Source organism: Schistocerca americana, chromosome 5, assembly GCF_021461395.2.
Source record: "Schistocerca americana isolate TAMUIC-IGC-003095 chromosome 5, iqSchAmer2.1, whole genome shotgun sequence".
NCBI classification, from domain to species: Eukaryota; Metazoa; Arthropoda; class Insecta; order Orthoptera; family Acrididae; genus Schistocerca; species Schistocerca americana.
This window is the reverse complement of record NC_060123.1, coordinates 276,905,674-276,918,681: the sequence shown is the minus strand read 5'-3', so window position 1 is coordinate 276,918,681 and position 13,008 is coordinate 276,905,674. Positions and strand designations below refer to the sequence as shown.

Here is a 13,008-nt window from a genome sequence, read left to right as displayed (position 1 = left end):
CTTTACGTAATGCGGTCAGTGCTTGCTCTTGACAAGCTATTTTATATAATTTTCGTTTTATTGGTCTTACCAAGAATATTCACGCTAAAATACTTGATATCCGAACTTCTCCTGTGAACGATTGCAGCGGCCATCTTCTGGCCGAAACGTTGGTTTTTCAATAGCAGCAGTAGTTTTTACATTATGATGCGGTACTAAACCCAGAAAACTTTTATGTCGACTGACTCTGGCCGCGGATGCCTACGCAATTATATTCTCCTGCGAAGTTTCTGGGCTTGTAAAATTCTTTTTTCTACCCAAAATCTTTTTGGAAACATAACTTCCTTGCCATGTACAATGTTTTTGGAAACACTACAAAGTTGTGAAGTGAAAATTCCTTGGAAAAAAAAATACTCCAGGAGCTGTGTTCTGGCAACGGTCTTGCCGCAGTGGCTCCACCGGTTCCCGTGAGATTACCGCAGTTAAGCGCTGTCGGGCGTGGTCGGCAAGTGAATGGGTGACCATCTAGGCCGCCATGCGCTGTTGACATTTTTTCGGGGTGCACTAAGCCTCGTGATGCCAATTCAGGAGCTACTCGACCGAATAGTAGCGGCTTGGGTCAAGAATATCTTCATAACGACAGGGAGTGCGGTGTTCTTGACCCCAAGCCCCTCGTATCCGCATCCTCCACTGAGGATGACACGGCGGTCGAATGGTCCCGGTAAGCCACTCGTGGCCTGAAGACGGAATGCTAATAATAATAGGAGCAGTGTTCTGCCGGCCCCGACGGTAAAGCAAGCACCGCGAGGCGCGGCGGAGTGTGGTGGGCAGTGCGGGATTACGTGACTGCGGGCAGGGCAGGTTATCTGTGGCACCCGCAGCCCAGCCTGGCGGGTAGGGCATGGCACTGCGCGTCAAGGGCGGGCAGCGAGCCCTGCGGGCGGCTGGTGCGCTGGCGCGAGCCCGTAATTACAGAAGGGCCGCGGCCGACCGACGGACCGAGCTAGCCGGCGAGCGAACCAACCGCCGCACCAGTCGTTGCTCCCGCGTTACGTAAAGCCTGTGCCGGCTGCAATTACACTGTGACATCAAGGTCTGGTTCCGCGAGTTCTCGCCTCAGCGCGCCGCCCGCAGAGAGGCTGGCGAGTTGCCGGAGAGAGAGAGAGAGAGATAGAGATATGCGCGCGCTCTAGAGAGCGACCGTAGCTGATACGCCGCACATCCACCAACAGCTGTACTCTGTCGACGCCAGAATCAAAGTCGGACGTGACGCTGCGTCATTTGCTGTCCCATCTCCCTGCAGTAGTTTGTGGTTGCACGTACTGTGCACGGTAGAAAGGCAAAAATTATTTTTGTCTGAACTGCCTTTGCTTGGTTGTCAATAGCGAGACAACAGTTTCAATGTGAAGTTCAATAAACGGTTCAAATGGCTCTGAGCACTATGGGACTGAACTTCTGAGATCGTCAGTCCCCTAGAACTTAGAAGTACTTAAACCTAACTAACGTAAGGACATCACACACATCCATGCCCGAGGCAGGATTCGGACCTGCGACCTTAGCGGTCGCGCGGTTCCAGACTGTAGCGCCTAGAACCACTCGGCCACACCGGCCGACCAATGTGAAGTCACTACTAGGTTTTTTTCTGGAGACAGACCTTCAGAGCTCTTAAATGATTCAGAAAATACATAAAGAACATCAAAAGCTGTTACTGAAACTTCTAATATTTTATGTTTACTAAAACAAGGGATCGATTGACAGCTCACATCCTAAGGCTTCAAGCAGTCATAAGTTTGGCGTTGGAAGGAAGGAAGGAAGGAAGGAAGGAAGGAAGGAAGGAAGGGGGGGGGGGGGCTTACCACTGCAGAGAGGGAGAAGGAAGCTTGAACACTTTAAACTGGCTCAAAAGGATGGAGGTTGAAGATGAAGAGGCTTTGCAGTGTTGAGGATGACACGGTGGCCGGCCGGTTCCGCTTGGCCTTACAAGGCACGGAGAGAGAGAGAGAGAGAGAGAGAGAGAGAGAGAGAGAGAGAGAGAGAGAGAGTAGTGTGAAGAGCTTGATCATACTATTTTTCGGACAGCAACAACAAAAATATTTTCGACTGGCCTGGATCTTGTGGGCTTTTGACATGCCACCGTGTTCAGAGAGTACTTCGAGTACTTCAGTTCAAGCGACAGAGTCAGCTGCTGTTGGCAGCACGATACTGTGGAAGGTTTACCATTGGTTGTGGATTGTTTAAGGATAGGCGCGTCAGTTTAATGTTGTACATCAACCGGTGGTGAATTGCCATTCCATCGAAACCACGGTCACTGCACGACTGCTTGTGCCTACGTCACAGAGCATAGACCGAGCGACACCGCCATTGGGCATCAGAAGGTTGGAAAAAGTCACGTAGACTAACAGGCCACGGTGCACTTTTGCGTTCGTCGATGGCGGACTACGAGCGTCTCGAAAACTGTATGAGGTGCTCGAAGGGTGTTGTACATAGTCAAATCGGGTCTTGATACATCGGTCAACCTTGTCTCACAGGCAAACTCGATCACGTGTATCCTTTTGTTTGCCTAGAGTGACCTGAAGAGGTCATGAATCTACACCAAGAGAAATCTTCACTCAAGAAGCATGGTTTGAGGATCACCTTCTCCACGGGCCAGGATGTTTTCCAATGTTTTGGGTGTCATGTGGTGTCATTGCATTTGTAGCCGCAGTCATTGTAAGGAAGAGGACGCTACACGTTGAGAGTAATTCACTTACTGCTGTTGCAGCTTTGGATACAGCCGAACGTAGTATGTCTTTACTTCCTTCAACCTCTAATTTATTTGTTTCCATTATAGGGAGCGGACGCCGTCAAACGGATGATGGTCCATGACTGCATTAAGTGCAACAACAGAAACTGAACGAATTAAACGATTTTTTTTTTCGTACTTCGCCCCTCTCACATTCCTGCAGGGCCCATTCTCAAGCCACACACCTTGTTATTAAGCCGATTTCTTCAACACTGAACACTTGTGGACCTATCACCCAGTGGCAACATGCCTCGAATCAGCAAACACAATACTAAGTAAAGAAAAATGTGCTCACGCACTGGGAAAAAAAACAAGTATGGCACTAAACTTAGAATTGAAACTTCCTGGCAGATTAAAACTGTGCGCTCGACCGAGACTCGAACTCGGGACCTTTGCCTTTCGAGGGCAAGTGCTCTACCAACTGAGCTATCGAAGCACGACTCACGCCCGGTACTCACAGCTTTACTTCTGCCAGTACCTCGTCTCGGAGACATGGCTTAGCCACAGCCTGGGGGATGTTTCCAGAATGAGATTTTCATTCTGCAGCGGAGTGTGCGCTGATATGAAACTTCCTGGCAGATTAAAACTGTGTGCCCGACCGAGACTCGAACTCGGGACCTTTGCCTTTCGCGGGCAAGTGCTCTACCAACTGAGCTACCGAAGCACGACTCACGCCCGGTACTCACAGCTTTACTGCTTCGGTAGCTCAGTTCGTAGAGCACTTGCCCGCGAAAGGCAAAGGTCCCGAGTTCGAGTCTCGGTCGGGCACACAGTTTTAATCTGCCAGGAAGTTTCATATCAGCACACACTCCGCTGCAGAGTGAAAATCTCGTTCTGGAAACAGAATTGTTCATAAACACGACGCCTCTTTCGTCATGGAGTTTCTCAGACGCGCTTTGCCTTTCACATGAAAGGCAGCTTCAGTGAATCTTTTGGAATATTATACAGTTTTCATTTTGCATATATTTGGAAACTTCCTCGGCACTGACGATTTCTTCCTCTCTTGTGATCACTTGTGCAAAGTTACGTAAACTGATTTACTGCAAGGCCATCACTGAAGCTGTTACACAGTACACGCTAAACAAGGTCTGGAAAAGTGTAAAAACTGGACAAATGCTAGTAGGACTAGCAGTCTGATGGTTCCGCATATATATATATATATATATATATATATATATATATAGCTTTTGATGAGTGAGTTTGCGAGTATCAATATATGTGACATTAACAGCCTTACTTTTTGACTGCATTGACATAGCAGCCTAATTTTTTTTTACACTGGCAAAGGACCGTAGACATTAGTATTTCACATAAATTTCACCTTGATACGAGTATATCTGACCGTCTGTGGCAAAAAAGGATCTTAACAGACGGACAACGAAATGACCCTATAAGGGTTCCTTTTTTACCGATTGAGATGCGGAACCCTGAAACTGAATAATTTAGACGCGAAAATGTGTCAAATGTTCGTAGATGAAGTGAAACCTGATTTTTCAACCTGTGAGAGCATGAGAGAAAACGGAAATCATTACGTGGAACGACATTAAGTGCAATTCCTTAAATAAAAAACTTTTAATGGCGGATTCGTGACTTGTACTGACACAGCTGTGCGCTATTAGAGGGCAGCCACACAAAAACCATTTAATTAAAAACGCGAAACGTAGTCTACCGTATTAAATACTGATACTGGGACACGAAATGAGGTTTGTTTCGTAAGTGGGTGTTTTATTTCTGTTGCGGAAAATGGCGACTCTAACAAACATGTCAAAAGTATATGTTGGTGGTACTAGAGGGCGGAGAGATGTGAAGAGTTAACCAGATGGAAAAAAGAGCTGGCATTTACCCGTTGCTACCCGGCCTGCTCTCCACGGCTGACGGGTTGCATCCGACGTCACGCGCGCCCTTGCGTGTACCTGCCAAGGTCGTCGGGGGGCTGGGGGGACGAAGGGGCCCACCTGGCCGCCAAGAGGTCCGTGCCAACACCTGCCGCCCGAGCCGGAGCCGCTGACATCCGCCATATTTCGCCCCGGCTGTCCGATTCGTTTTCTGACCAATTTCTCTAGGAATGTCTGTCCAAATCTCTATGTGAATACGCACGCCTTATTATAACCCGGCAGATGTTACTCAGGCAAATTGCAGAGGACCACGATACAACTGTTCCTGCCTCCCTTGTGCTGTTCTCGAAACTTATTACTGTTTGCGACTGACATCGCCCCCATCATTGTAAAGAGATTTCTTTAAAGTCAGTACCGCCATTAGACTGTTGTTTATTTACAGTGTTACGTTTACACTTACTCATAAATTCGGCTTCAAAGTGCCATTATCAATGTGCTCCGTCTTAGGCAATGTATAAGACTTGATAATGGCATTTTCAAGCCGAAATCATGAGTGTGTAAATGTAACACTGTAAATAAACAAGTCTAATTGCGGTACTGACTTTAAAGAAATATATTATGACTGTAGCCCCGCATTATGAAAAAATTATTAATTGTGAAGAGAATCGTTGTGGTTTTCAGTCTGAAGACTGTTGTGGGGCCTGTACTGTGCAAGTCTTTTCAGCTCTGAATAACTTCTGTAACCTACATCCATGGGAACCTTATTACTGCCTCCCTTTACATTTCTTACAACCACACCACCCCTCCATTACCAAATTGAATAATATTTCTTGACACCTCAGGTTGTCCCCTTCAAACCGACCCCTTCCCTTGGTCCTGCCACACATTTATTCTTTCCCCAATCGATTCAGCGCCTCGCCCATAGTTACTCTGGCTACCCATGTAATCTTCAGTATTCTTCCATCGCATCACATTTTAAGTCTTTATTCTTTGTGGTAGTTGGTTATCGTTCACGTTTCACTTCCGTCAGGAATAGACGCTCGACAGATACCTTGAGAAGACTTCCTAACACTTAAATCGATATTAAATGTTCATAATTTCCTCTTTTTCAGAAACATCAGTCTGCATTTCTTTTATGTAGCCGCACTACTTCGCCCGGCACCAGTTTTTTTTTCCTTCCATAACAGCAGAAGTGATGGATGTGATTCTAAGATAATTCTCTTTTATTGTTCCGTCTTAGTCGCACATTTTTAATTAGATCACATGTCTCGATCACTCAGAATTATATTCAGATCTAAGTAGTTGCGTCAGAAAACCGTTTCTGATATGTGGTTCTGAGTAGATAAGAAGGGTTACTGACGCAACTATTTAGATCTGAAGATCATTCTGAATGATCGAAACACGTAATTAGATTAAAAATGTGCAGCTGAGACGGAACAATAAATGAGAATTATCTAGTTGCTGATTCTCACAAGACGAAAGTATCGGCTGTAGTGAAAATGATGTACTTCTTTCTAGAGTCTCGTTTCCTGTTTTAATTCCACTGCATTCCATTGCTCTTCTTTTACTCTTGTTATGTTCATCTTGTAACCACTTTCCCAGACAGTATACATTCCGTTCAACCTCTGTTTCGAGTCCCTAGCCCTCTGTAACAAAATGTCATCCGTAAACCTCAAAAAATTTGATTTCTTCTCCCTGAACTTTACCTTTGCAAATTTCTGCTTGTCTGTCTTTAGACTAGCCCAGTATATAGATTCTGTAACACCGTATATACGCTAAAACCCTGCCTCACTCCTTATTCCACTACTGCTTCACGTTGTAAGTAATCTCTCATCCCCAGCGTTTCATATCGGTTATCTTCAAAATTGCGTTGTGTTGTCAGAAGCTTTCACTAAATCTGATAATAATCAGTACCCTCTAGAACATGAAAATGAAAGGAAAATGAAGTGAAATTCTGATACAGTGTAAGAAGCACTCTTTCTAGCTATAAAGCCTCCGTCGTCCACCACAGTATTTTAAGTCAGTGCTGAAGAACGCTGTGCGTGTTCATTAGCTTTTCCTGTGTGTTGTAAGTTTGTGATACTGCGTTCACAGTCCGTGGAAGCCAATTCCTTACCTGTCCAGTAATTCGCAGTTCGTAGGATTGAACCGCAAGTCCGGGTTGCTGACTTAGACCTGGGCGGTGGGCGAAAACAGTTAGCGCGACTTGGCAGTTAGCATCATATCGCGCAGCGGAACACGCCTTCGTTATGTTGGTGAAAGCGTGCTTCAGCAGAAGAAACTAGAAATCCGGGTGAGGTAATGGCTGGGCGGATGCACGCTGCGGCTTCACCGTGCCATACCCTCTCAGTGGGTTTACTCACTCTCCTCCCGCGCGTGGTGGAGTAATTTCCTTCGCATTCTGCCGCATTTTGTATCCGATATAGGTGACTCTATACTACTGCTCCATCAAAATTTTTAACTTCTATAGTGCACGGAATGGAATCCTATTTCATCCTACGTTAGATACTAACCACTGCATTAAATGGTTGCTGTTGAAAGACAATTCCGTCACTGGACTACAGACGACGATGCCGCAACCAACCGAGGTAACTGAGGCACCAGAGTGCATCGGCACACGAGTCGTAGGTACCCCGTTCCAATTGTCAGTGAAAAAATTTTCATCCTCATCACGTGACCTACGAAGAGTGCTTGAAAATAATTATCATCAGACTTTCAGCCAATGGTCAGATTCAGATCACAAACCCTTCCGCAGTTTCGTGTGGAGTGAGGATGTGTGAAACTGCTGGTGATCGATCCGTCGGATGGAGTCGTTACGTCGATGCCCCCCTTCCCCTTAGTGCCATTGTAGGGTTGGCTCTGTGCCAACAAGGCCCTCCTCTCCCATACATCATCATCATCTTCATCAACGTCGTAGTCATCAACATCAGAAACCTACAATTATAAAACAACATAAGACTACATCACAGCCGCGCGGGATTAGCCGAGCCGTCCTAGGCGCTGCAGTCATGGACTGTGCGACTGATCCCGGCGGAGGTTCGAGTCCTCCCTCGGGCATGGTTGTGTGTGTTTTGTCCTTAGGATAATTTAGGTTAAGTTGTGTGTGTGCTTAGGGCTGATGACCTTAGCAGTTAAGTCCCATAAGATTTCACATTTGAACATTTTTTGAACTACATCACATGATGCGCGCGCGCACACACACACACACACACACACACACACACACACACACACCCTTTTACAGTTGACAGATCTGATGCGCAACCCGTTAGAAAGGATTGTATAAGGCCTTGAGATAAACTTAGGGGGAAAAAAAGAAAAATCCTCCGGACCATAGCTACGGAGTTTAGGCGCTATCAAAATCAGTGCAATAAGCTTATGCTGTTCCATGAATATTATATGGCTGGATAGGTCTTCATAAAAAAATTGTTTAGGAAGCTATGACAGATTGAACTGGCACAGAACAAGCGTGACTGTTACACTGCGGTAAAATGTCTTACGCTGACGATTTCTTTTAAGTCGTGTTGGAATGACAGCCATTTTCTTAGCAATGATAGAAACAATCTAGACGGTTACTAATATTTGCTTATTTTGGCAAACTGTTTCAGTGAACCATTACCTTCATCAGATCACATAGTGACATATCGAGCCGCTACTCGGGAGATTCTGTAGTTACCAAAACGTACGAATCAGCCACTGCGGTCCACGCGTTATTCAAATGGCACTGAAGATGGTCGTGTTTGTCTGAGACTGGTTACCAGAAGGGCCTGGTCGGTTTTTCTTGTAGTCATACGTTGACCAAAGCGCCAAGACTTTCGGCTTCTCCGTCATCGATTATCGTATATACGTTCGATTCAATCAGCTATAGACAAAACATTCGAGCTGGATGTTTTAAATTAGTAATTCCGGTGGTGGGGCATAAAACTCCAACTTCAGCTTCACACAGTAGCGACAGAAACAGACCGCAAAGACAGGCCAAAAATCGGTTGTTAAATGACTTCCACGTGATGACATGGGAGGTTGTTTGGTTGGTTGGTTTGGTGGAGGGTCATCGGGCTAGGAAAGGATTGGAAAGTAAGTCTGCCGTGCCCTTAGAAAGGAACCATCCCGGCATTTGCGTGGAGCGATTTAGGAAAACCACAGAAAACCTAAATAAGGATGGCCGGATGCAGGTTTTAACCGTCGTCCTCCCGAATGAGAATGCAGTGGACTAAACCCTGGACTACCACGTTCGGTTGGCATGGAAGGATGAATTCAGGTTGAACGCATCGTACTACAGTCTCCATCTTGACTTGCCAAATATCGCTATAATGATGTACTCATCAGTGACAATCACCAGTACCGGGAATATATTTTACAGTTTCAGTTGCATATTTTTGTCTTCTTTTGTTAGTTTAGTACTACGGTTAGTGTGTTAAGAGGACGAGAATGTTCTATTATCATACACGCTTTGATGTTAAGAGGCCCTCGGTAGAAGAGTCTCCAGCATTGGCGTGGACTGAAATGGAATAAAATGAGCAACCTGCAACAGGAATGCCTGGAGGGGGGGGGGGGGGGGATAAAAAGTAAAACTGCCTTTGACCCATTGCAGCGCCTCAACTAGAAGAGGTTCATTGAGAGGATATGTCTGTCCCTATCTAGGACTTGGCGTAAGCAACCAATTTTCCGGGAGGGGCTTTAGTTAAATGCTGTCGCTGAACCACGAGGGCCGTTGGCGTCTCTGACAATGATTGCTTTTTGCTGGAGGTGAAAAAAGCGATGTGAGCTGTGTTATGCTGTCAAAGGTCTTTGACCAGTCCACTATAAAAGTTTAAGACGCGAGTCAGCACCACAGTACGCAATCAGATATTTTAAAAAAGGTCGTTTATTGCCAGTTACTTTGCTGTTTAGTAAGGGCCTAAGCTAAAACAAAACAAAAAAAAGAAACTAGGACTAACCTGGGAGTGAACTTTGGGCCTTTCAACTTACAGTCTTGACAAATGCCGAGAATGCCGTATCGTGCAATACGAGCCGCGTCTACACGCCCCGGTCGTTCACTTTGCGCTATCCTCTGACGTGCTGATAACAGTAGATAATGTCTACACGAAACTGCTGCTTTCAGTAGCTTGCTAAAAGTTTGGTGGCCCCATTTCGTCAGCGCGAATGCTTTGACAAGATGATGTCGTGCTTCATAAGCGTCCATAAATCGTCCAGTGTCGTCGGTCCGGAGCGCCGGCTGCACGTCCGCGCTGACCTTGGCGAACCTATCGAGATTATTTTTGCAAAGCGTCGCGAGCAAACTGATGACGCGGCTGGTAACCGGAGCTAGACTCCAGAAATTTATGACAGCTCATTACAAATTTATGACTACTCATTTAAGTATGTTTTGTTTTTGCCGCTACAAGGAAATGAGAGAAAAAAAGAGGCGAAATAGGCCAGAGGCTGGTCGCTTAGGCGGTGGATCCGCTTTGCGAAGTGCGTGGGTAACTCGCTGTTGCCACGGGGCCGAAAGTTGGCCAGCGACCGCGGCGGCACGGTCAGCGGGCGTCGCCTGCCGGAAATGGAAGTTCGCTGTTCAGCTTTCCTAATACCGCCGCTGCGGCCGGTGCCGCTGCGTCACCTTGCAGGCTCGGTCATCAGTTTGGCGTTCCAGCTGTTCATCAAGGACTCTGCGTCCTGAACGTACTGGTCTCGCTGGCTTAAGCCATCGTCAAAGGCAGACCGTGTTGCTGAACGCTCGGAAACGATGCAACGTGCGCATGCGGTTCGTGTGCCGCGGCCGTGGTACGTGAGATCGCAGCGTGCTCCAGCGGCTGATTTCGGCTGTATCTGGTTCTCAGATCTCATTGTTTAGGAAATGGACGGGCGTAAAATTTCTGCGTTAGCCCAGTTACAACGCTCATATCCTGCTTCGTTCGAAATATGCTCGCCATGTTATGCGTTCAGTATACAAAATAAAAGTTCCAGTATCGATGAACGTGTTATAGGGCAGAAAGGAATTTATCATGTGCAGTCAGTAAGTTCTATTACAAATAGTGCTTTACAAATTTACAATAGTTCTCCACATAAGATAAAAAGTATTTCATCGTTCTACTTTTCAGTAAAACCCTAAAGTCGTTCCTAATTGATCACTGTTACTTTTAAGTAGCAGAATCCCTAGATGTGAAAAACAAAAAAGTGCAAACTATCTTACTGCATGTAGAGCAAGCTGTCTTGTTGATTAACCCAGTGGAAACGAGAAAAATGTTCAAATGTGTGTGAAATCTTATGGGACTTAACTGCTAAGGTCATCAGTCCCTAAGGTTACACACTACTTAACCTAAATTATCCTAAGGACAAACACACACACCCATGTCAGAGGGAGGGCTCGAACCTCCGCCAGGACCAGCCGCACAGTCAATGACTGCAGCGCCCCAGACCGCTCGGCTAATCCCGCGTGGCAGTGGAACAGATTCACTGCTCAGAAAGGCGTACTTTGCGTTTATATAACATCTCGAAAATTACATACTTCTGCTAAACTAATAAGAAAGTATCAGAACCTATTAGAAAACGCGAAGGCTAGTGGAAAAAATATTTGACTTCAATGAGATGCGAACCAGAAACACATCATCTCAAACATTAGAGTACACCGACTGTGAACGATTTACTACCAAATTTTGCCTCTTGCCATGTCCTGAGAGCTTTAATCATGGATATGTTATCAATTAACATTTGATTATAACAATTGTTCAAAGAACAATGCGTTTTTGATGGATCTTCAATGTGCCGTTACCTTGAAACGGCGTACTTTCGTGATTCGCAAGTTACAGTAATACCTGACATTCTATTACAACAAGTCACACACTTAACGATGGGCTTTCGAGAGATTCTCAACCTTCTGTTTTATATATATATATATATATATATATATATATATATATATATATAGGGGGAGAGAGAGAGAGAGAGAGAGAGAGAGAGAGAAAGCCAATATGGCTTCTCGCGCCTTTGCACTGAAGAGAGAAGACGGCATGTGACGTACGTGTATTCCTTCAATCTCACTGGCACGCATCCAGAATGTTGTTTTTACACGCTATGACGCTACGAACTCGTAGTTCGAATGCACAGTCCGTATGCTGACAGCTTTACGAAACAGGACGCATCGTGGCCGGTTGAGGGGGAAGAGGAAGATAGACTGACTCGACTTAAGCCAGATTGCTGTTTGCCGTCTTAGAGATACGTGCGGTGCAGCAATTGGGAAATTACTGGCAGCAGTTCACGTGTCATCACTCTTTGACAAGTGAACGACACCTCATGTTTTACAGTCAGGCATGTCCCCATTCTTCTCGTCTCAGCTCTCTGTGTCGAATCCAGCCACTGGTTTCTCTCTCTCCCTCTCCCTCCCCTCCCCCCTCCCCCCCTCCCTCGCCCTCCCCTCCCCCCCTGCAGCCAATGGCATTTCAGTATTTTATGCCATACTCTGTATACGAGTTATCTCTTTGATTGCTAAACCATATGCAGCTTTCCAGAGATACGTCAACGCATCCGGGTTTCTGATGCATGTTCGGTTTGGGGCATTTTTATATGAGAGAATTTTTTTAGATAAATGCAGAGCATTCTGTACTGTGTTTTTGCCTGGTTAATGTAAAGAGTTTTGTGGCAGTGGCTTCTGAGTCATCGTCCACGAAATACACTTCTACGTATCCGAAATGAGTAGGCTGTGCCTGTTTTACACCCAGTGCAGCGTTCACAGACAGCATACGAAGCTAACAACTATATGCCTGTGCTTCTCTATAAAGTTCACAGTGGCGGTTGCGATTCATTTTTATGGTATAAACTCCCGAAATATTTTATATTTTGTCGACTAGTGTAACTGATTGTGAAATAGCACAGGCTGACAGGGAGTTTTGAAGACGTAGCCGCTATGATGTTGTCGAATAACGGGTATTCACATAATGAGACCCCGTCTATCTTAAACAATCGTGCACAAGACAGACCTATATGACAGATCTTATAGCTTTTCCTTCCCATCGCCTGAAGGAGGGAGGGTCAGATTTGCGTGTGAGAGACGGAATCCAAGCTGGGTTTGAACAAGGATGAGACAGGAATGAGTTGTGACCTGCTCAGGAGGATCCATTTTGGCTGGAATGATGTTGCTGAACTGCGGAAAACATTCATTTGGACTGTCTTGCGTGGATTTGGAGATTCCCAATGCAGTGTCATGACCAGCCCATCGCATAGCTCGGTCTCCGTCATTCCTTCAACTGCAACTGTTTACTGTTCTTAAGCCTGATGTCATACTTCTTCGATGGTATCGAGCGGACCCAGAAGTGAATAGTGTCTTGCATAATATAGATACATGTAGAAGGCACCGATCATATTCGTTTATCTTTATAACAAGGAGCCCGGCTGGCCGTTTCTGTGACGTAACGAAGCGTAGCGGCCTTGGCGTTC

The 13,008-nt window shown here is 45.8% G+C and overlaps 1 protein-coding gene and 1 non-coding gene across 2 annotated transcripts in view; one reads left to right on the top strand and one right to left on the bottom strand.

Moving 5' to 3' along the window:
* The window catches only part of LOC124615392 (transcription factor Sox-11-A-like), a 77,120-nt gene that overhangs the window by 46,900 nt on the left and 17,212 nt on the right, over positions 1 to 13,008 (top strand). The gene's annotated exons all lie outside the window — the stretch shown is intronic.
* On the bottom strand, positions 3,123 to 3,197 carry Trnas-cga. The gene has a single exon. It is a non-coding gene; the product is annotated as a tRNA-Ser (tRNA).